Source organism: Podarcis pityusensis (assembly GCF_964106645.2).
Source record: "Podarcis pityusensis genome assembly, chromosome: 16".
NCBI classification, from domain to species: Eukaryota; Metazoa; Chordata; class Lepidosauria; order Squamata; family Lacertidae; genus Podarcis; species Podarcis pityusensis.
The window spans coordinates 17,731,110-17,753,390 of record NC_138041.1 but is presented as its reverse complement, the minus strand read 5'-3'; the positions used below and the strand labels follow the sequence as shown (position 1 = coordinate 17,753,390).

The window sequence follows — 22,281 nt, the reverse complement described above, 5'->3', positions numbered from 1 at the left end:
ATTGTTAGAAAAGCGTTATTTAATGTTTGGACAAGATATAAAGACTTGTTGGAAAATAAAACCCCTAGATGGTTGTCACCCTTGGAGGCTAAGGCATTGAAGAAACTCAATATGGAGGCCGAATGGCCAAAGTACTGGGAAATCTTGGAACAAGATGGAGACAAATTGAAATTACAGAGTCATGAGAAATTGAAACCTAAAGTACGAGACTGGCTCCATTATTATCAAATAATGGAGGTCTACAAACAAGATAGGAAAATTGGCTTCCAGGTGGAGAAATCAAAATTAGAAACTGAATTGTTAGAACCCAATACCAAGAATTTATCAAGAATGTATAATTTGTTGCTGAAATGGAATACACAAGATGAAATAGTTAAATCGGCTATGATTAAGTGGGCACAGGATATTGGTCATAACATTATGTTTGCTGACTGGGAATGGTTGTGGAACACCGGTATAAAATTTACGGCATGTAATGCCTTAAAGGAAAATATTATGAAAATGATCTACAGGTGGTACATGACCCCAGTCAAGCTAGCAAAAATTTATCATTTACCTGATAATAAGTGTTGGAAGTGTAAAGAAACTGAAGGTACTTTCTATCACCTTTGGTGGACGTGCCCGAAGATTAAGGCTTTCTGGGAAATGATATATAATGAAATGAAAAAGGTACTTAAATGTACTTTCCCGAAGAAACCAGAAGCCTTTCTCTTGGGCATTGTCGGCCAATTGGTGACAAAGAAAGATAGATTTTTTTTTATGTACGCTACGACAGCAGCAAGAATACTCATCGCAAAGTATTGGAAGACACAAGACTTACCCACTCTGGAAGAATGGCAGATGAAAGTGATGGACTATATGACACTGGCTGAGATGACTGGCAGAATCCGTGACCAGGGGAAGGAGACGGCGGAAGAAGAATGGAAGAAATTTAAAATCTATCTTAAGGACTATTATAAACTTGATGAATGTTAGAATGTCGAGGTTTTGAGAAAGAAAGGGTTACAGCGATATAAGATTAGACTGAAGGAAAGATTAAGAAGACATATGTTTGACAGAACTATTTAGAAGTTGCTGGAAAATTTTGGACATTGGGATGCAGAAAGGGGAGGTATGGGGGAGTCCGAGAAAGAAGGTTTATGAAAAAAAGGTCATGAAATTATACGTGTTTGTATGTCTTTTTATATGTTTGTATTGTTTTAAAAATTTTGTAAAACCAATAAAAAATTTATATTAAAAAAAAAATTATATTAAAAAAAAAAAAAAAGATAAGAACGGAAGGGGCCTGCTGCTGGGATCTTTATCAAATCCAGTGTTCTGTTTTCCACCATGGCCACCAGGAAACTGACAGGTAGGCGAGGGAAGCAGCAGATTTCCCTTGCTGTTGCTCTCCAGCAATTGGCGTTCAGAGGTAGACTGTTTCTGAACATGGGGGCTCCATTGCCTCCCAGGCATTTGAGGGACTGGTTGTTGATTTCTGGGAGATTCATGGTTAGTTTCTGTTTGGCATTTGATAACTGTGTACGTGATGATTTGGGTATTTTAATGAGCTTCTGTAGGTTTTTTTTAGTGCTGTGTTTTTATTGTATGGATCAGTTTTAATTTTTGTATGCATTATGGAAGTTGTCAAGATGCTTTATTGTAATAGGCAGCCAAGAAATTTAATAGACAGAATGATGATGATGATGAAGAAGAAGAAATTTATTGTACACATTTTGATGTCACCTCAAGATGCACCTTTTTGCACAGGCCTTTGGGGGCTGGAGGATGAGATCAGAATATCTCTCAAATTTGGCATTTACATATTAAGTGGTTTAATTGTATTGAGCGGTGTGTAAAGTGCTCTGGGTGATGGGCATAAATGCATGGTGATGGGCATAAATAAATTCTTAAAAATCAAATTTAGCTCTTATGCCTATTAGCTAATGATAGACCTGACCTTCTTAAAACGGTGGTCATCCACACACCTTGTAGTGGTGAATTCTGTATCCATTCTGTGGAGGAAGACTTTCTTCTGATTGGCCAGGTCGTCCATCTATTTCATTGGTTTGGAAAAGGGTAACCAGAATGATCAATGGAATGGAGTGACCCCCCTCTGAGGACAGGCTGCAGCACAGGTACTTTTTAGTTTAGAGCAGGGTTTCCCAAACTTGAGTCTCCAGCTGTTTTGGGACTACAATTCCCATCATCTCTGCCCAATGGTCCTGCTAGCTAGGGATGATGGGTGTTGTAGTCCCCAAACAGCTGAAGACCCAAGTTTGGGAAACCCTGGCTTAGAGAAAAGGTGACATTATAGGGATGTATAAAATCATGCATGGCATACAGAAAGTGGATAGAGAAAAGTTTTTCTCCTTCTCTCATAAAATTAGAACTTGGGGACATCCAGTGAAGCTGAATGTTGGAAAATTCAGGACAAATAAAAGAAAATACTTCTTCATGCAGCACATAGTTAAACAATGGAACTCCCTCCCACAAGAGGTAGGGATAACAACAACAACAACAACTCATTATTTATACCTTGCCCATCTGGCTGAGTTTCCCCAGCCACTCTGGGCGGCTCCCAATCAAGTGTTAAAAACAATGCAGCATTAAATATTAAAAACTTCCCTAAACAGGGATGGCTTTAGAAGAGGATTAGACAAATTCATGGGAGATAAGGCTACTAGCCTTTATGTGGCTACTAGCCATTATGGCTATGCTCTGTCTCCACACTTGGAGGCAGTAATGCGTCTGAATATGAGTTTCCGGAAGCCATTTAGTGACTACTAGCCATTATGGCTATGCTCTGTCTCCACACTTGGAGGCAGTAATGCGTCTGAATATGAGTTTCCGGAAGCCATGGAGATAGGGGTGGAGAGAGAGAGAGCTCTTGTGCTTGGATCCAGCTTGTGGGTTTCTCACAGAGATGTAGTTGGCCACTGTGAGAACAGGATGCTGGACTAGACAGTCCATTGGCCTGATCCAGACGTCTCTTCTTATGCTCATATTGCATGAGCCAGGATTCTAACATTATAGAGCTGGGCTCCTGTGTCCCCATTGATTCCCTCTTAACTGTGGCTTGATTAGCACATTTTCATTACGGGCAGCAGCAGCAGCAGTAGTAGGCAACAATCAGTTTCATGGCGTGAAAAATTTATGCACATCAAGCTGTCATTAAAGACAGAACGGCAAGCCAGGCTTTTTTCCTTGTCAGATGACAACCCATTTTTCCCACCTGGAATCAGTGACTGACAGCCCCAAGATCAAAATTTGCCATGAGCAGTGGAGAACCCCCTGCCACAGATTGCCAAAAGGAGATGGCATGTGTGGCGCATAGCCCCTATCTTATCTTCTACACCACCTTTCCAGGGAAAGTTGTTGCTGACCAGAGCTTTTGTGCTAGAAGAGGCTTTGAGGTAGGAAATCTGGAGTGCAAGTTGACAGATGACTTGGAAAAGACATTTAAAAATTAGGCATTTCTTATAAGGGGCTTTACGTTCTTCTCTGCATAAGACCTGCACGGCTCAACATTTTCCTGGAATCTTGTGCTCGGCACCAGAGGGCGATAGAGTGCCACAACCTCTCTGTACCTTGTTGCCCCAAACATGGTAGGGTTGTCTTTGAACACCAGAAAGGTCAGTGTGATGATAAGAAAAAAATGCTTGAGTGCATTAATTAGTAAAAATGCTTTAAAAAAATGTTTCTTCTGAAGTCTTAGAGATGAACCTCAGAAAGATTGTGGGAATAATATTTGCATTTTAAAAAATCACCAGTAAAGTTTCTGGGGTTGTGACTTGTTCTGGGAACTGTAGGGCGAAGATAGGCAAATCAGATGAAGGCTGCCTGCATAGCTCCATTGCCTTATACTGTCACATTATTGGCCCATCTACCTCAGTACTGCCTACATAAAGTGTGGGGAAACATTGGCCCTGCAGAGGCTGCTGAACTACAACTCCCATCATCCCACTGGGCACACTTGCTGGGGCTGGTGGGAGTTGTAGTTCAGCAACATCTACAGGGCCAAAGGTTCTCCACATTGCTCTCCACTGACTGGCAGCAGCTCTACAGGATTTTAGGCAGGAGACATTCCCAGCTCTTCCTGCAGATGCCAGGGATCAGACTTGGCTTCTTCTACATACAAAACTCTTCCCCTGTAGATGACAGCTTCTTCAGTGGACAAATTGTCAACGCAGGAAGTTGTCACCCTAAAGGAGAGCTATTTAGTTACATGGGGGGGTTGTACAATGGTAATGGGTAACTTGCAAATAATATGTCCAGTTTAGAAGCTCTTTGGGGAAACTGGATGTAATTACCCATACTGGAGCTGATCTAGGAGATTGTGGAACACTCACACAAAGAAATAATTAGTACAAGGAAATGAGTCTGGTGAATGTGGTTGATATTTTATTTTGGCTGTGAGTCAGTGTGTGTGTTTTTAGAATGCAGCTTCATGAGGATACTTAGGACACATCCAGATGGAGAACTCTTCCAGGAGCAAACAGATGCAGTCAGACCAGGAATAAAAATTGAAGTGTGATGGCTTTGTTTGCAAAACCAGACTCAAGCAACTGAGGCTCTGAAATGGCTTGAAGAAGGGGAAATCACTCACCATGCAAAATACATTTTAACAATTAACTCGCAGATGGATTCTTCTCTCCCCGTCCCCTACCCTCCTTGTTTCTAAGTTAAACTTCTGGAAATGTGATATTTTGTTGTAGAGGTTGCATTGTTCTCTGACACTGAAAATGGCTTAGGTGTGAATTCATGCGGTGTAAGTGGTCTCTCAGCTGTGTGGAAAGCGAGTAAGGTGTGTGTAGGTGTGACTGGGTGTGAGTGTGAGGTTTCTGTTTCCTGATTTGCCAATTGCAAGCGGCTGATTTTGCTCTGTGGCACCTGGAGAAATTCTCTCTAGCTGCACTGTAAATGAGAAGAAAGCCGAAATCACAAGTGCATTTAATGTTCTTTAATTACACACGGGAATCTTCACCCACTTCACCATGAATCACAAGTCCTGCGACTTTTTTTCAGGGAAGATTGTGGCCACATTCGGACGGTACATTTAAAGCACTATGATACCACTTTAAACAGTCATGGTTTCTCCCAAAGCATATTGGGAACTGCAGTTTGTTAAGGGTTCTGAGAGTTGTTAGGAGACAACTTTCCCCCTCATGGACCAACAATTCCCAGAATTCCCTGTGAAGAGGGATTGGGTCAGACCCTCCAAGTGTCCGTATTTTCCAGTGACAGTCCCAGATTTACAGAAGCCGTCCGAGTTACTGATTTGATCATGGAATGTTCTGCTTTTCCTTAGAACATCCTTATTTTCATCGGAGAAATGTTGGAGGGTATGGAGTTATTCAACTCCAGTCAAGGAGAAAAGTAACTATACAACCTTTAGAAGATATCTGAAGGCAGCCCTGTATACGGAAGTTTTTTTAATGATTAATGCTTTATTATGTCTTTATTTACGTTGGAAGTTGCGCAGAGTGACTGGGGCAACCCAGTCAGATGGGTAGAGTATAAATAATAAAATTATCACCACCACCATCATTATCATCATCTAGTACTTCCCTATTTTCTTGAAGAAGAGACAAGCCCATTTTTCAGTTTCACGCAGTTCTCAACCTGTGGGTCCCCAGATGTTGTTGGACTACAACTCGCATCATCCCTGAGCTCTGGCCTTGCTAGCTAGGGGTGATGGGAGTTGTAGTTCAACAACATCTGGGGACCCACAGGTTGAGAAAGGCTGCGTGACCAGGGTATCTCAAGCCCATCCCCTAGGCATACCTCTTCTCGGGCGAATATAATTTGGGGGGTAGTTTTAGTAATATTATTTTATCTAGACTAGAGAAAAGTCTGCCGTGTTCCCTCTGAAACACTTTTGTGTACCTCCTGGGGGGTATGCGTGCCACACTTTTGGAAACAGTGCCCTAGGGGAACCCTTCAGACTCCTCATGGACGCATGAGGGAATTATATTCATTCATTCTAGTCTGTAACTATTTAGAAGTGCTAACTGGCCTTGCAAATGCTTCTATGTATATGTATTACAAGGTCTTCTCTCAGTGCTATTTTCTTTCCAGAAAAAGAGGTGCCAGAACTCACCAGGAACACCTCCCTCATTCTCTTAGAATTGCAATGGTGCCCCCCTGAAAGGTGCTGGAACTGAGTTCCAATGAGTTTCCCTCTCCTAAGGGGAAAAAACCCCTTTTTGAATCTGAAATTTATTTATTTGATGGTGACCCCCTAGAAGAGATAACAGGCCCTCCAGCTGTTGCCTGTGGAAACGTTTCCCTGGCCCTTCAAACCTTGAGGGGACAGTGTCAGCTCTCTAAAGAGAAGTGTTTTTGATATTCTGGCACTTTGAAGCGAACAAGGTTTTCCCATCACACTTATACAGGGAAGAGACGTTAAATATTATTATTGCTACTGCTATTATTATTACTAGTTACAGATAGGTAGCCATGTTGGTCTGCCGTAGTACTTTTTATAGTACTTGAACTGAAACAACCCCCCCCCCCACCAAAAACGTCTGCCGCCACATTTTGGCTACCTTTTTAGTTGATTGAAAAGTTCTCTTTATAAAAAAAAGTGAAAAAAGTAGCTGCAAAAGAATAGAATGTGTTTTCTATATATGTAAGCATGAAATATAAATACAATATTACAATGTATTCATGTACAAAAAGCCAATTATGGTTCAAAGAGCTTTGCATATATGTATTAGGTGACCTTGATTTCTATCACATTTTAAGCAAAATGTCAAGTTTGATGAGTGAAAATAATCCATAAGGCCGGTCGTTGTATTGGAATTGTCTTGACCAAATGCGGTTTTAAGCGATTAATCTAACCAGCCAATCAGTTAAATGTCACCACCCTCTTATTTATTCTGCTCTCTTTCTCTCTCTCCCTCATGGCTTCTTTAGGAATGAACGCACTGAATATTGATGTGTCCAGCTGTTCTTGGAGTCTGGGAGGGAAAAAAGCCTGATTAAGAACAAAGAAACGAAAGAAAAGGTAAACAAACACACACGAGAGACAGTGTTGTGCAATGGTTAGAGCTTGGGGCTAGCAGGCATTGCATTCTCCACGCAGCTGACCTGCCTTGCAGGACTGTTGTGTGGAAAGAACCGGCCCCATCGCCCTTTTGAGAAAGCGGTAGCATTAAAACGCAAATAAACCTTTGAAAAATAGCTCGTAAAACCATTTAAAACGCTATAAATCTTTTAAAGGGCGAGACCTTTTAACCCGTCTTGCAGGGCTGGTGTAAAAGACGGGGGAGGGGGCGGCAAAGCCACGTCCGCTGCCCTTTTGAAGAAAAAGGTAGCATGGAAGAATGCAATACACTTTTAAAAGAAAAAGTGTGCGGAGGAGCAGAGGGAAATCCTAGTGCTGCCATTTCTGCCAAGCCGCCCAGAGGGGGCCCAAATCCAGTTGCAATTCGGAGGGAGAGGGAAAAGAGGGCAAGGCGAAGCGCGGGCCGCTTTAAGCGCTCCTTTGCCGAGCTGAACCAACTTCCCGCAGGCGGAAGGATATACAGGCAGAGGCCGCACTGCAACCTAGCTTGCATGTTTGCAAGGAGGAGGAGGAGGTGTGTGTGTGTGTGTATTGAGATGTGCGTGTGTATGTATGCATATATATAAAATTTTGGGGCCTGGTTGGCCCCGCCCTTTCTTTCTCTGGGCCCTATGATTGGACCGCGGTCGCCATCTGCTTTGCTTCCTCTTAGCCCCCTCCTCCTTTTCCAATACTTGGGTTGCACACACACACATACACTCACACAAAATCTCTCTCTGGCAACGTTGTAGCCTCTCCTCCCCCCCCGGGTTGTGCAATGTAGTTGCCTTGTTATTAATTTATTATTATTATTATTTTTAAAAAAGAATTGTCGCTAGGAAGGAAGGGAAGGAAGAGAAGCGCGAGAAGAGGAGAGAGAGGCAGAGCGAAGAAAGAAAGAGGAAGAGGAGGAGGAAAAATAAAAAAAAAATCAAACAAGGACGCAGGATTGCAAAGAATCGGCGGCGGCTCCCAGGAGGACGAACTTTAAAGCTGAGGGGGACTGAGATTGGCATCGGGGCTGTATGCTGAGAATGTGCTTGTCCTCCTTTTAGGGGGAGGGAGGTTGCCTGGTTTTTCTCCCCCCCCCCCGCACTCCCCGCCGCCTTTTTGTTGTTGTTGTTCGAGAGAGGCCCTTGAGCCAGCCAGCCTGTTCTTGGGAGATCAGCTGTCTTTGGAGGCGCTCCGAGGAGCCAAAGGCAGAGAGAGGAGAAGGTAAGTGAAACTTACACGCGTTGTGTCAGTTTTCTTGGGGATGGTGTTGTTCTTGTGTTCTCCAACCCCACCCCCCGCCTCTTTCCGGGGTGCAAAGCAGGATCTTTCTTGAATTGGGTGGGGGAGACTAGACCCCCCCCTTCCCGGGGCCTGGGGTTGTTTGGAGAGGAAGACGGCAGGAGGCTCAACAGAAAAATAAGACATGGACTCTTCCAAGCTCATTTCCTCATGACATTTCTGTTTCCACCCCACCCCCCACCCCGCAAACAAACAAACCAGCAAAATGGTACAGTACTGTAAAGCGAGGAAGCAGGGAGATGTACCAAGGAGAGGCAGGGCAGAAGTGGCTGCTTTCTTAAGTGGGGGGAGATATGTGTGTGAGTGTTTTTAGGGGTCACCGGTGGGGAGGGGAAGATGAGGGAGAAATGGGCAGCTTCCCGTGGAAAAAGCTAGAGAATTGATCCCTGTGTGTTTGGGTGGGAGTGGTGGGGTGTAAAAAGAGAGGCAGAGAAGGGAGCAAGCACTTGAGATGGATGTGGAGAGTTGGGGTGTGAAATCTAGGGTTGCTGGAAAATAGGAATAAAATGAAGTGAAAGGGAGAGCTGTTGGTGAAAGTGCAGGTAATGGGGTGCATTGGAAAGTAGGGTGCATAGTGTTTGGGTGCCTCTTCAGAGGTGGGAGGGAGAGATACAGGGAACTTTGAAATAGAAGATAGATAGGGAAATTGTCCCAGTATAATGTATTTTGGGCTTATCCTGAAATGCAGGTTTCATTATGGTGTGTGTAGTCAAAGGGTTGGGGTGAAAAGTGCATTGGAAGAATAATTCTAAGTGTGCGTTGTTTTTTTAAGAGAATGATGAGAACTGAGGGAGAAATATTGGGGTGCCTAGATTCTGATGTTATGAGACAGCATTTGTAGAGAGGAGGGGAAGAATACACCCCCCTCCCCACTGACTTGGGAAGAGTGAATGGTTAGAAAGGAAAGAGGAAGGATAATAAGGAAATTATGCAGTCTGGCTGAAGAATATAAGGGAAAGAATCATGCGAAACTGGAGGAATGGTTTCTTGAGATGTGGAAGGAACTGGTGGAAAGCAATTCTGCAGGAAGTGAAAGGGTTTGTGGGGGGGAAAGGGTTAAAGGGGAGCATCTTGGAGCAAAAAAGCCAACTATTATTTTATGTAACTGGTGCTCTTTAAAATGTGGTAGCCTCTCTAGATCTTGAGGTCCTGTCAAGTCAACAGTGTTCACATTTGACAAATGGAGGACTGAGGCCCAGAGAGACCAGCAGTGCAGGCGTATGTGCCTACCCAGAAATAAACCCCATTGAGTTCGATGGCACTTACTACTCAGAATTAAGCACATAAAGTATTTCAGCCTAAGTTTGCTAAAAAGCCACTAATGGAGATGAGAGTCCACCACCTTCCAAGGAAGGCTGTTCCTAAGTCAGTATGCTTGATGTTTAGTAAAAAAAACCCAAACCCTGTCTTGTCATTTGAATCCATTGGTTCTAGAGCAACAGCAAATAAATCTGCTCCATCATCTGTGGGACAGCCCTTCTCAGGACCTTTTATGTTGGTCCTCAGTTGCTGTCCCAAATTGAAAACTGTGTCTCTGTGTGCGGATATTCATTGGCAGCTCACTGTCCTTATCAACATAAGCACAAATCAACAGAGCAGCCACACAGGATTTGTGGGTTGTCCTGTGCGTTGTGTGTAGGACTGTGAGGAATTGCTTTATGCCCCTACGAGGTGTCCTTCGCAAGCCTATCACCCTCCAGAAGTTTTGGGCTACAACTCTCAGTTGTTCTGCCTGGGCTGATGGGAGTTGTAGTCTAAAACATCTGGAAGGGGGCAGGTTTGTGAAAGCTGGCTTGGAGGCTTAAGATTCACAGAGGCACTTTATTTTAAAGCATCACAAAGTCTCTAGGATGTTTGCTGTTGCTGGTTCAAGAGTATGAGCCAAGAAGTCTCGGGTTCAGATACTACCTTTGCCATGACCTCCCCAGATACCCTTTGCCAAGTCCTCAGCACACACACCTTGCCCCCATATGTCTTGATCAAAGCAAATAATTATTGCTGCTACCCATGGTGAGCCAAATAGAGCCTCCAAAATTGGAGACAGGGTACCTGTGACCGCTAGATTCTGAAGAAAGGGCTTTTGCCTCTGTGCTCTATATATGGCCTTCCTGGAAGTATTTGTTGGACCCACCTTGACTTGACCCAGCAAGGCAATTCTTGAGTTCATAATACTGGCCTTCTTGCCAGCATCATTGCAAGAATTACCATCACAGGGCATGTAAAGAGTTTTGAGTGCTTAAGAGAGAGAGATTTATGGCAGTAATATTAGATTTGCTACGCTACCCCAAACCTCCAAACAGACATTTATATGACAAACTATTTATGACCTCATTGGCCTTAGATGTAATTCGGAGCTCGAATTAGGCCAAGTGCTATCTTCCAGTGGGACTGATTCTCTTGGAACACAGCTGTGCAAGCCTTTGTATTACACAGAATTCTCTGCTGGAAAAGAATGAAGAGCTGTGCGTAACCTGAAGCCTTCCAGATTCTCACACCAGTGTGTGTTGTTTTTAAAATATTTCCCAATACTCTTTTATATGTGTGTCAATGTTAATAGCAGTTTTGTTTGGATATGCTATGTGGATGGGGCCTGGTAGTTATATTTAGCAAACTGTCCCTTCCCCAAATCCAGAATTGTGAATAGGCAAGGATTATGGGAGTTGTAGTCCAGCAACATCAGGTTCCCCCATTGCTGACCTACTTTGCTCTGTTCTGATGGGTGATGATTCTGCTGCTGCTGTCATTTAGTGCAACCATTGCAAGCTGATGTCCTCCTCGCAGATGTTTTGGACTACAACTTCCATCAGCTGGCTGGGGCTGATGGGAGATGTAGTCCAAAACATCTGAGTGGAGGACACCAGCTTGCAAAGGCTGCACTGGTGAAATATTAGTGTGCGTATGTGTGTAAGCAATACTTACACTGGTGCCTGTGTTTGGAGAGGGCAGTGTGTCTGGCTTTTACAGCTGGAGGAGTGAAGCACATTGGACTACCAAAGGCAGATGCTCTTGATAAGCAGAAATTGTGGGCTTTGTTGACTTCCTACTTTGTGGAGGCTGCCAGCTCTGGTTGTTTGGATCTGGTTAAAATCCTAGAAAAAGCTGGTTGTTTGGACTTCTTCGGCCATTTCCCAGACAGGCTCCATGGGGGAAGAAGAGGAGAGATGATGGTGGCTCTCAGAGGATTGTCGGAAGAGGGCGGCGGGGCATCTGCAGCAGCTGTGTTAAGTGTCAAATTGTTCTTGACATGTTTTTGGGTGTTTGCGTCTCTCTGGGCACCCTTTTGGGAAGGGAAGGCTGTTACTCCTGGGCTGATCCACTGGGTACTAGTACCTTTTCAGACAGCAGGGAAGACGGGTATTTTTAATTTTGCCAGGAGTGAAAGCAGAATCCTTGTGATGTGCCGGGTGATGGTGGGGACTGGATTTTTTTTATAAAAAGGATGAGCAATTGTCTAGATGGCTTGCCAGCCAAGGAGTGGAAACAAGTCACTTCTCCCAACCTGGCTTATAGCCAATCCATATTCATCTGCACACCAAACATCCTCTGTTTTCCTTGTGGCAGTGGTATCTTCCCCACCCCCTCTTTCTGTTTGCCATCTTAGTTGTGCTCTTGCACAGACATCACACACACTTCAGCACTACCTTTGATGTACTTTGTTGTTCTTGTTTTCATAGCTGTTTCCCTTGTGGTACAAGTGTGTTTGTCACTCGGTTGGACCCTTTCCCCCTTATATTACTTGTCTGCTTGTGACTGACTCTTGTGTGCGTTTACGCACATTTTTCTCACCTGGCCGAAGTCAGCCTCTGACATCCAGTGTTTGCATGGTGCTTATTCTTTCTCTCTCTCTCTGTCTTGCGACAGAGGTCCATATCTGTCTGCCCCTGCCTTCCAAAATGAGGCATGTAATGTCTACGGCAAGGGCCTTTTTGGTGATGGTGCCCTGTTTATGAAACACCCTTCCTCACACCCACCACCCACACTTTGGAACTCCCTGCCTTTTGATATCAGGCAAGCACCTTCACTCTACTCTTTTCAGGGCCTGCTAAAAACAATGTTGTTTAGACAAGCCTTCCCAGATATAAAGAATGTGGATGTGTGCTTTAATCTGTTTTTAGCTTATCATCCGGTTTAATTCTTTTTGAATGTTTTAAATAGCTGTTTTTACTAATAATTTCATTGTTTTATTCTTTTGTAAACTGCTTTGAGGTGTCTTGATTTTTTGTTTTTTGTTTCAAGCAGTATATAGATTTTATGATGTGAATAAAATAAATAGACAGATGCCAGTTCAGGGCCTGTGTCTTCAGTGCTTGATCTGTTTGTTTGACGTTTGAATGGCTAATTGGTTTTTTTTTTAATTCCTTGCATATCCCCATTTCAAGACTTTGAGGTGTATGATTTGCATGTATGATTTATTGCCAACCCTGTTGCAGAAGATTATAAATGGGCAGAACAGGATCCGTAGCTATCTGTGTCTTATAAACCGTTGCTGGTGCTGCCTGTTTGAACAGTTGAGGGGATGGCAGAATGGAGAGCCTGGGGTTTGAAGCCGTCAGCCTGTTTCCCCAGGATGTTAACTGGCTCACCTGCCCTTTAATCTAGGCCTGGCTGAGTTCAGCTCCAGATGGATAATCTGTGGTAATGAAGCTGGCTGCTTTTCACCGGTTTGTGCGCACTCTTATTGCCTCCTGTTGTTTTTGCTGGTTTCTATGGTTATTGTTATAATTTGTCACTTTTATGAATGTTGTTGTTGAGCCGTTTTGCAGGCTGGGACGTGGCCCAGTGGCATAAACCAGCATTGCACACGTTCACCCCACCCTCACTCAAGTTAATATAGGCTCACTTCTGTAAGCAGAGGTGCACGGTCTTGGTTGCTGTTAAGAGTCCCTCTCTCCAGATCCAAACTCTATGCAGGTGTGAGAAAGGGGAGCTCCACAACCCTCAGCCCAGTATCACACTCCATTACTGCTTTGATGTGCCCTCCGCAGGGATGTTGGCCTCTGTTATTATGTAAAATTCATACGCCAAGTTTGCATGATTAGATATAAAAATATCCTATTGGGATACTTGTATCATCATCATCATCATTATGAAAGGTAAAGGTAAAGGGACCCCTGACCATTAGGTCCAGTCGTGACTGACTCTGGGGTTGCGGCAGTCATCTCGCTTTATTGGCTGAGGGAGCCGGTGTATAGCTTCCGGGTCATGTAGCCAGCATGACAAAGCCGCTTCTGGAGAACCAGAGCAGTGCACGTAAACGCCGTTTACCTTCCCACCGGAGCGGTACCTATTTATCTACTTGCACTTTGACGCGCTTTCGAACTGCTAGGTTGGCAGGAGCAGGGACTGAGCAACGGGAGCTCACCCCGTCACGGGGATTCAAACCGCCGACCTTCTGATCGGCAAGTCCTAGGTTCTGTGGTATAACCCACAGCGCCATCTGCGTCCCTATCATCATTATTACTATTGCATTTATATCTTGTCTTTCCTTCAAGGAGCTCAAGATGGCAACATGGTTCTTCCTCTCCTCATTTTATCCTCACAACAACCTTGTGAGGTGGGTCAGGGTGAAAAGTAGTGACTGAGCTCAATGTCACCCTGTGAGCTTCATGGCTGAGTGGGAATTTGAACCCTGGTTCCCTAGGTCCTTGCCTAGCATTTGAACCACTATACCACACTTTCTCTCAGATTTCAGGTTTCTTCATGGCCTAGAAACATCTTAAGTCAGCCTTCCCCAAATGTGGTGCCAGCTGGGGCTGATGGGAATTGTAGTTCAAAATGATTGCTGACTGGGGCTGAGGCTTGAGGGGAACTGTAGTCCAAAACATCTGGAGGTCAGGGCACCAGGGTGGGAAAGGCTGTATTAAGGTGACGTGTTTTTAGATGTCTTGACGGACAGTGTTGCTTGTACAAGGTTTGTTGGATTCCTCTTAGGACTAGTCCATCTGGCCTCTGTTCCTGATAGAGATGGACTTTACTAAGAGAGCACACTTTTATTTATATACTAAGATAATCTATATCCTGTCTTTCACAACATGCTGTTGGGGCAGGTTACATTGCATCACAAATACTACTCAGCAATGCAAACACTTTACATCTATGAAAATATTGTTGTTCAGTTCCTTTATTTGGTGGTACAATAAATAAATCCTTCCTGCCGGTCAGAGGCAGAATGAAAAAGCAACATTTTTACCTGGTGTTGGAACCTGCCCGTCATGGGTACCTGTCTAATATGAAAGCGGAGAGTCCTCTGGGTATGGGGTGCCACTCCCAAGAAGGCTCTGTTCTGTTTTTTTCTGGACAGTCAGATCTTTGCTAATGGTGCAGCTACCAATAGAGCCTCGCTAGCTGGTTTGCACTTAGAGGCAGGACAGTGTTTGGAGAGGGTCCCAAGTCGTTCAGGGCTTCATATGCCAGAATCAACACCTTGAATTGCTCACCTGTGTGGGCTGCCAAACTCATAGCCATTTTCAAGGGTCACCCACAAAACACCCAGATTTGGTTTTAACACATGACCTTAGGGAAAATGGGGTTCCTGAGTGTTTGAGTCTTTTGTTTGGCTGCCCAATGTGTCTCTAGCAGGTGACTCTGTTTTTCTGCCTTCATTCTCAAGTTTTATTTTCTCTCGCTCTCCCTCCCTCCCTCTCTCTCTTTTCTTCCTTCCTTCCACCAGCTGGTTCAACTGCCTGCCTGTGGCCATGTCTCTAACGCTGTGCGGTGGGGCTTATTGCTCTTTCCCCTTCCTGTTTCCTTCCTCCCCCCACTTTATCATCAGCATCAAAGAACCTGTTGTAAAAAAATATATTAAGATGATGGTTGACGGTCTTTGGGTTCTGAACCACTGTCTGGAGCTGATAATGATAACTGACCTGAGACTGAATCCAGACAAGACGGAAGAGGGTCTTGGTTCCATAGGAACGGTCAATCTAGTACAGTCATACCTCGGGTTGAATACGCTTCGAGTTGAGTACGTTCGAGTTGCGCTCCGAGCCCGTTACTTCCGGGTTTCACCACTTGCGCATGCGCAGATGCTCAAAATGATATCACACGCATGCGCAGAAGCGGCGAAAAGCGGCGCGCAGATGTGCCGTCGCTAGTTACGTTTACCTCTATATGCAAATGGGGCTCCAGAACGGATCCCGTTCGTATCTAGAGGTACCACTGTAATAGGAGTTGGGTCCATGGGCACATTTGCAAATGGGAGAAATTGTGGTGGGCATATCTCTCTCTCTCTCTCTCTCTCTCTCTCTCTGACACACACACAAACACGGGTTGCCTGCTCAGACCCTGAGATTTCAGGGCCCAAACCTGAGATCTAGGGGTGATGTTATTAAGCGTGACACATTAAGCATTAACCACAGTCACTGAGGGCTTGTCATTAGAATAAAAAAGTATTACAAGTGAGCAAATATGTTGCTGGTTGGAATTTAAGATCCTTCTCACCTACGGTACTTAGGGAGCCTAGGTAGGAGAGAGTGAAGGAGGACAGAGGACTTCAGAGAGGCTATGCAGTAATTTGTAGCTGGCTCCTGCCCGGCTAAAGCTTGTAAGCTGCATACACAGTCTTCTTAATTGGCACCACCACCATCATAAGTAATCATCATCATAAAATTTAAGGCAGTCTTCCCCACCTGGAGATTCAAGCTCTCCTCCTGCCACCTGGAGGGGGCTTGGAAAACCTGGAGAATTCAGACAAGCCTTATACACACATACACACGCTGCAATCAGACAGACATCTCAACGTCTTACATTGGCTACAACAGGATGCTTCTTTCAAGCATAATCGCAGTGCATCTGATACACTTGGTATCTGAAGAAGTGTGCATGCACACAAAAGCTCATACCAATAACAAACTTAGTTGGTCTCTAAGGTGCTACTGGAAGGATTTTATTTTTTTTATCCTGTGAGGTAGGTTATGTTGGGGGAGAGTGGCTCAATTCCGACATGGGGTCATGCTATGGTTAAGGAAACTTAACTCTGATTTTTGACTTCTGGAATCGTAAACCTTGGTTATAATTCTGTTTCCATCACTCGGGACTGGTGCACCAGGGAGGCATGAGTGAAATTAAGAAGCATGGGTGTTAGAGGATACTGGCTGGCCGCGGTTTGAAAATTTAAACCATAGATTTGGCAGTATAAACGATTGGTTTGCGCAAACCATTATTTGTTCTTCCTTCCCCTCCTCTACCATGCCAGCTCATTGCACCCCAGAGGTTTTGGGCGACAACTCCTGCTGGTTTGTGTTTTGAAATGATTTCATATTTGATTGTTACTGTAATGATGTGTCGATGTGGCCTTTTTTGTTCTGTTTTGTGTGAGCTGCTTTGAGCGCATTTATATGGAAAAGCAGCATCCAGCTTTTGAAAAAGAATGGTGGTAACTTCCATCAGCTCTGTGCTCGTGAGGCGTGATGGGAGTTGTATTCCAAAACGTCTAGAGAGGGCACCAGGTTGGCAAAGGGCTGTTCTGTTCAGCTATTGGCCAATGACACTGTTGAGAAATCTGTGGTGGAGGAGAAACTCTGCAAGTAATCTGGGGAAAATGGGCCACGGCAATAGCAAATTTGGGATGTGTTTTGATAAAACATAGGGAGGATTTGAAAACCACCATAGTGTTCCCTTTTTGTCTTCTTTTGCAACATTTTTTTTTTTAAAAAAAATTGGGATTACTAATTTTTGTGTGTTGTCAACAGTTTAAGTATGCGTGAGGATCTGTTTTGATTTACATTGCGAAATAGGATTCAAAGGTTTTTAAAAAGATTGCAAAACCACAGTGAGGAAGCCCATCAGCTGGAATATCAAGCAGTTCATACCAATTTTTTGGAGGGGGAAGTTAAGTTAATTTGCCCTCCTCCTCCTCCTCCTCCTCCTTGACAGTGAGTTGAAGAGTGGGACAAATTGAGTGAAGGCTTGGGCCTACCACTATTCAGAGTTGCTGGGTCTTGGGGACACCCCAAACCCTCTTACAGAGTAGGACTTCCACCTGCTCAAACTATTTTGCAATGGTTGTGACGTGGATTTTAGATACCTCATCCCTGATCAATGCCTGTCCTTATCTTCTCTCTCTATATATACTGCTTTTCAACACTGTTCCCACAGCCAATTAAAACTAGTATCAGCAATTAAAATGTATTTAAAATATTAATATAAAAAGACTGTGGAATACATAAAATCAAGTTTGTTTTTTCTGATGAAGTGGGTCTTGGAATCTAAATAAATGAAACAACCTATTGATTCAATTATCAATAAGTGAATGAAATACTTGGTTAGTGTGTATTGCTAGATTTTCCCTTCTTTGTAACAGAAGAACACCCCTGCTGGATCAGGCCTCCTAGTCCAGTATCCTGTTTCTATGCCCAAATCTCCAGGAAGTCAGCAGACGGGTGCCACAGGTGTCCTGTTAAAGTTCTCATTATTTTAATCTGTATTCGATCTTTCTACACGAGTGTGTCCATGGTTGCTCACAAGACGAGGAAATCAAGAACAAGAACAGCAATGCATATCAAAGCGTCATCACAACAGTCTATTGTTTAACCAATCAATTTCAAAACAGAATACAGCAATCCAAATAAAAGCACACCTCATTTCAGTCATAATTGCAGCTTTGTAACATTTTAAATTCATTACAAATAGACAATGTCAATCATTAAAGCACCACATCAGTTCCTGTTCTTTATCTGTTGTTAAAATGTGTAAGCCCTCTAGAGTCAAGTATGATAAAATGGTTCCAAGTTTGATATTAATAAGACAGCCTTTGCTAACCTGGTTCCCTCCAGATGTTTTGGACTCCAATACCCATCAGCCCCAGCCAGCACAAGTTGTAGTCCAAAACATCTAAAGGAAACAATCTTAACCTGGAAGTTGAGAATGGCTACAATAAAATTATGCCTATCATGGAGAAAGTGGAGAGAGAAAGTGGAGAGACAGTGGAGACTGTCCAATGAAATTGAATGTTGGGAGATTCAGGACAGATAAAAGTTCTTCATGCAGTGCATAGTTAAACCATGGAACTCTCTCCCACAGGAGGCAGTGATGACCACCAACTTGAATGGCTTTAAAGGAGAACTGAAGAAATTCATGACAGAGTAGGCTATCAGTGGCTGCTAGCCGCAATGACTATGCTTTGCCTCCACAGTCAGAGGCATCAATGCTTCTGAATTCCAGATGCTGGGGATCACAGGTGGGGAGAGCACTGTTGCTAACATGTCCCGCTTGCAAATTGCCCGCAGGTATCTGGTTGGCCACGGATAGCATGCCAGTCTAGAAGATGCACCACAGACCTGATCAAGCAGTCTCTTCATCAAGGTTCTGCTTAGCTAGCATGGTCAGTAGCCATCGGCAGGCCTATATAATATTGTGCAGGCAACTCCCCATTTATGCAGGGTTACATTCCAAGGCACCATGCATTGCATGTATTTTGGAACACCATTGAAAAGCCTGAAAACACCCTCCAAATCTCCTTGCTCAAACTCCAACTCTCCACAGGCCTCAAAGGTCGGTGCAAAGGCTCCTGGGATTGCATTTGCAAAGGCTTGTGTGGGATTGCTAGACACTGTTTATGTGGTATTTTTGCCGTTTTTCCACTCTTTTAGGGTCATTTTTGCCCCTTTTCGTGCTACTTCCAGGTTCATAGCGATGTGTGTGTGCACGTGTCTTGAGCGTGTGTAAATGGGGAGTTGCCTGTACTATCCTTGTGGATTTGAAGCCCCAATGGAGATTGGCTGAGCTGTTGTGGTGGCACAGAATGTTTGGGTCTTGTTTTGGAAACTGTGAGGGAAGGGACAGTTGTCAGCTTGACTGGGATTGAAATGGCGTGTGAGGGTAAGAGGAGGATTGGTAAGTAGGGTGGGTAGATGACAGGGGGCCTAAAGGAAGAATACAGAGCATATTTCAAAAAGTAAAACCAGGACACACCAAAATTAGTTGAGGTTTTTGTTACGCATTTTTTCGATTGACTGGCCTAAGATCCAGGACAAAGCTCTGCCTTTTGGAAATCCCTGCCCCCTGGACGTCAATTCCGCCTTTGAAATCCCATTAATGTCTGGGAAAATCTGGACATATGGCAGCCCTATTTGTGGCTCCCAACTATGGAACTCTCTACCACCAGAGGCAAGTCTGCCGCCTTCACTGAGGTGTTTCTGCCATCTATTTTTTTTTTAAAAAACTTACTCTGTTTGGCTGTTGGGGACTGATGAGATGGTCTCCTTTCTGTTCACTATGAATGATGTATTTGGAGCTGATTTTTGAGTGTGATGATTGTATGGTTTTATTGTTGATTTTTTACTATATATTTTACTATATTTCCTATGCACCATCTTGGGATGCTCAGATGAGGGGTGGTCTAAAAAATTTAACAAGTAATAATAAAGTAATAATATTTAATTGAAAGGACAGATACTGTCTTTGCTTTTCAACCAGTTCAAAGCAATGAGGTCCAGCAAGACTTAATTTTTCTCTTGGCTGAGACATCTCTAGGATGTAGGGCCTTAACTAAACATGTTGACAAGTTGAACTGCTCCAATTAATGGTTAGTCATTTACTCAGCACTTGTAGCGTTTGGTTTACAAGCCTGATGCCATTCGTCTTTCCAGCCCTTGCAAGGTAGGCCATAATAATGTTCCCATTTTGTGGATGAGATACTGAAACAAACTAGTCAGGGGGAGTGTGAGCTGGAATCTGAACCCTGATGCAGGTCCACTCAAGGTGTATTTGGTGGGGTTTACTCCCAAGTAAGAGTAAAAGGGATTGCAGTAATAATAATGTCTTTTCAAGTTCAACTCCTCTCTGAAGTGTTTATGTTGAGGATGCTGCTGAAGAAGCTATAAAAGGAGGACCAGTCAGACCTTTTATTATTGGCATAGATGATATAATTATTTTGGGATGAGGTTAATAGAAGGGGTTTGGGGTCAAAGCAAATGCCTTAATGCTTAAGCCATTGTTGTAAGAACACCAGTGGTTATGAGTGACCTTTCAGGCAGTCAGTAGCAACTGCTTGGCTTTTTAAAAGAAATTGATTATAAATTGCCTCCTAAATGATTGATTTTAGCTCTTTCTATAAGCTGTAAAATACTCTCCAAGCAAAGAAAATAAATTTGTACCGTACAAAATCTTGAGGTGAGAGTTTTTTAAAGGGAGGACTTTGAATCCCAATCAAATCATATTCTTATTTTTATTATTAGACAGCCTTTGCTAACCTGGTACCCTTCCAGATGTTATAGGACTCCAACTCCCATCAGTTCGCAGCCAGCACAGCCATTTTGGACTCCCAACTGTGGCTGATGGGAGTTGTAGTCCAAATCATCTGCAGAGCACCAGTCTGGTTGAATGCACAACAGAAGCACCCATTTGGGTCAGATCAGGCTGGGTCCATCTGGTCCAGTCTTCTGTTTCCAGCTGTGGCCAGGCAGGTGCCTCTGGAAAAGCTCTCGAGTGGAAGTAAGGCTGAGTAGGGATTTGAACCTAGGTCTTCCCCTGGTTCCCCCAGCAAGCCCTGGTTGAAGGCTGGTTCCAGGGCTGCCCCCGCCCCCCATGAGGCAAGGTGAGACAGCCACCTCAGGTGGCAGGATCCACTTTGCACAAAATCTGGGAGGGTGCAGGAAGTTTAGTGGTGAAAGTGAGCAGATGTGTTCTGGGGGGAACATCTGCCTTGTTTGGACTTTCAGCAGCTCTGCTGGTTCTTTGAAAACAGAGGAAAGGGACAGAATCCGAGGAGTAACTTGATTTGGATTAAGAAAATAAGTCTGTCTGGGGCCCTACCAGAGGTGGCCAGTGGCCACGAATGCTGGTGGGTGGCGCTGGACACATACTTCAGCTTCCCAAGAATCCTCATTTCTGTTTTGTCTTTTAAAAAGTAAGTCTCTAGTCCTTATGGTTGTGAAGATATGCTTGGATTGTGCAGGGACAATTTCCATGGAAGAATTCAGGGGCTGAGCACCATCCCTGAAATACCTGTGTTCTGCAGTCCTCTGCTCTGTCTGTGTGTAATTGACAGCGATATTGTTTTATTACTTTTGTTCCCTCTTGCTTTTTTGGTCAACTCTTGAAGCACCATGCAGATTATTAAATTCTCTGTGCCAGTTCGACTCAAGATCTGGCCTCTAGCCGGGCAGTGAAACCCTGCCTCCTGATTTCCTGGAAAATGTCTGGGACCTGTTTTATCCTTTTAAATACCGGTTGTTCCTGACTTGCTGAGATGCAAGGCAGAGGGAAATGAGATTTTCTTTTGCAAGGAAGAGGGAGAGTTCCAAGGGGTAGGATGCATCTCTTATTTGCCATTTTCCCCTCCCTTCCCCTCCTGTGAAAAAACAGGAATAACCTGGCTAGAAGTGGTCACGTTAGATCAGAGGCCTAGAATGAGTTGCAATTGCAGCCCAGGCTACTGTCAGAGAAACAGTTCCTTTGCGGGCTGAGTTTTGGCACAGCTTTCGCCTTTAAAATTATGACTTTGCTTATGATATTGCTAAATTTGGGGCTGGCACACACAAAAAGATTCGCTGGCATTTGAGACCCACAGTGAGAATCTTGGTTTTCCCAAGGGTGGCGATTTCTCTGGTTATGTTTCTGAGGGCCAAATTTCATTGTTAAGTTTTCCCTGTAGTAGAGAGAGAGAGAGAGAAAATATTGGGTGGTGGGAGAAATCTCTTATGTCAAAGATGATGCTGAACAAGAAGCTTCCAAGGCTGTCTCAGGAGTTTTAGGAAAATCTGAGGCCAGCTGTTTTAGGATTAATTAGAAGAGCCAGTGTGGTGTAGTGGTTGTAGAGTTTTGGGCTAGGTCCTGAGAGACCAGGGGTCAAATCCCCACTTCATAATGAAGCTCACTGGATGATCTTGGGCCAGTCACTCTCAGGCTAACCAACCTCACAGGGTTGTTGTGAGAATAAAATGAAGAGGGGGAGAATTATGTACACCACCTTGAGGTCCTTGGAGGAAAAGGTGAGATAGAAATGCAATAAGTAAAAG

General features: G+C 44.0%; 1 protein-coding gene across 4 annotated transcripts in view; it reads left to right on the top strand.

Moving 5' to 3' along the window:
• Positions 1-22,281, top strand: part of MEF2D (myocyte enhancer factor 2D) — a 143,987-nt gene that overhangs the window by 1,650 nt on the left and 120,056 nt on the right. The window contains exons 2-3 of one of the 4 annotated variants that reach the window (XM_080984260.1): positions 6,901-6,991; positions 7,858-8,245. The gene's annotated coding sequence lies outside the window, so the exon portion shown is untranslated. Of the gene's footprint in view, positions 1-6,900; positions 6,992-7,656; positions 8,246-22,281 lie in introns of those variants that run through there. The other 3 variants (XM_080984262.1, XM_080984263.1, XM_080984264.1) reach the window with 3 other exon arrangements.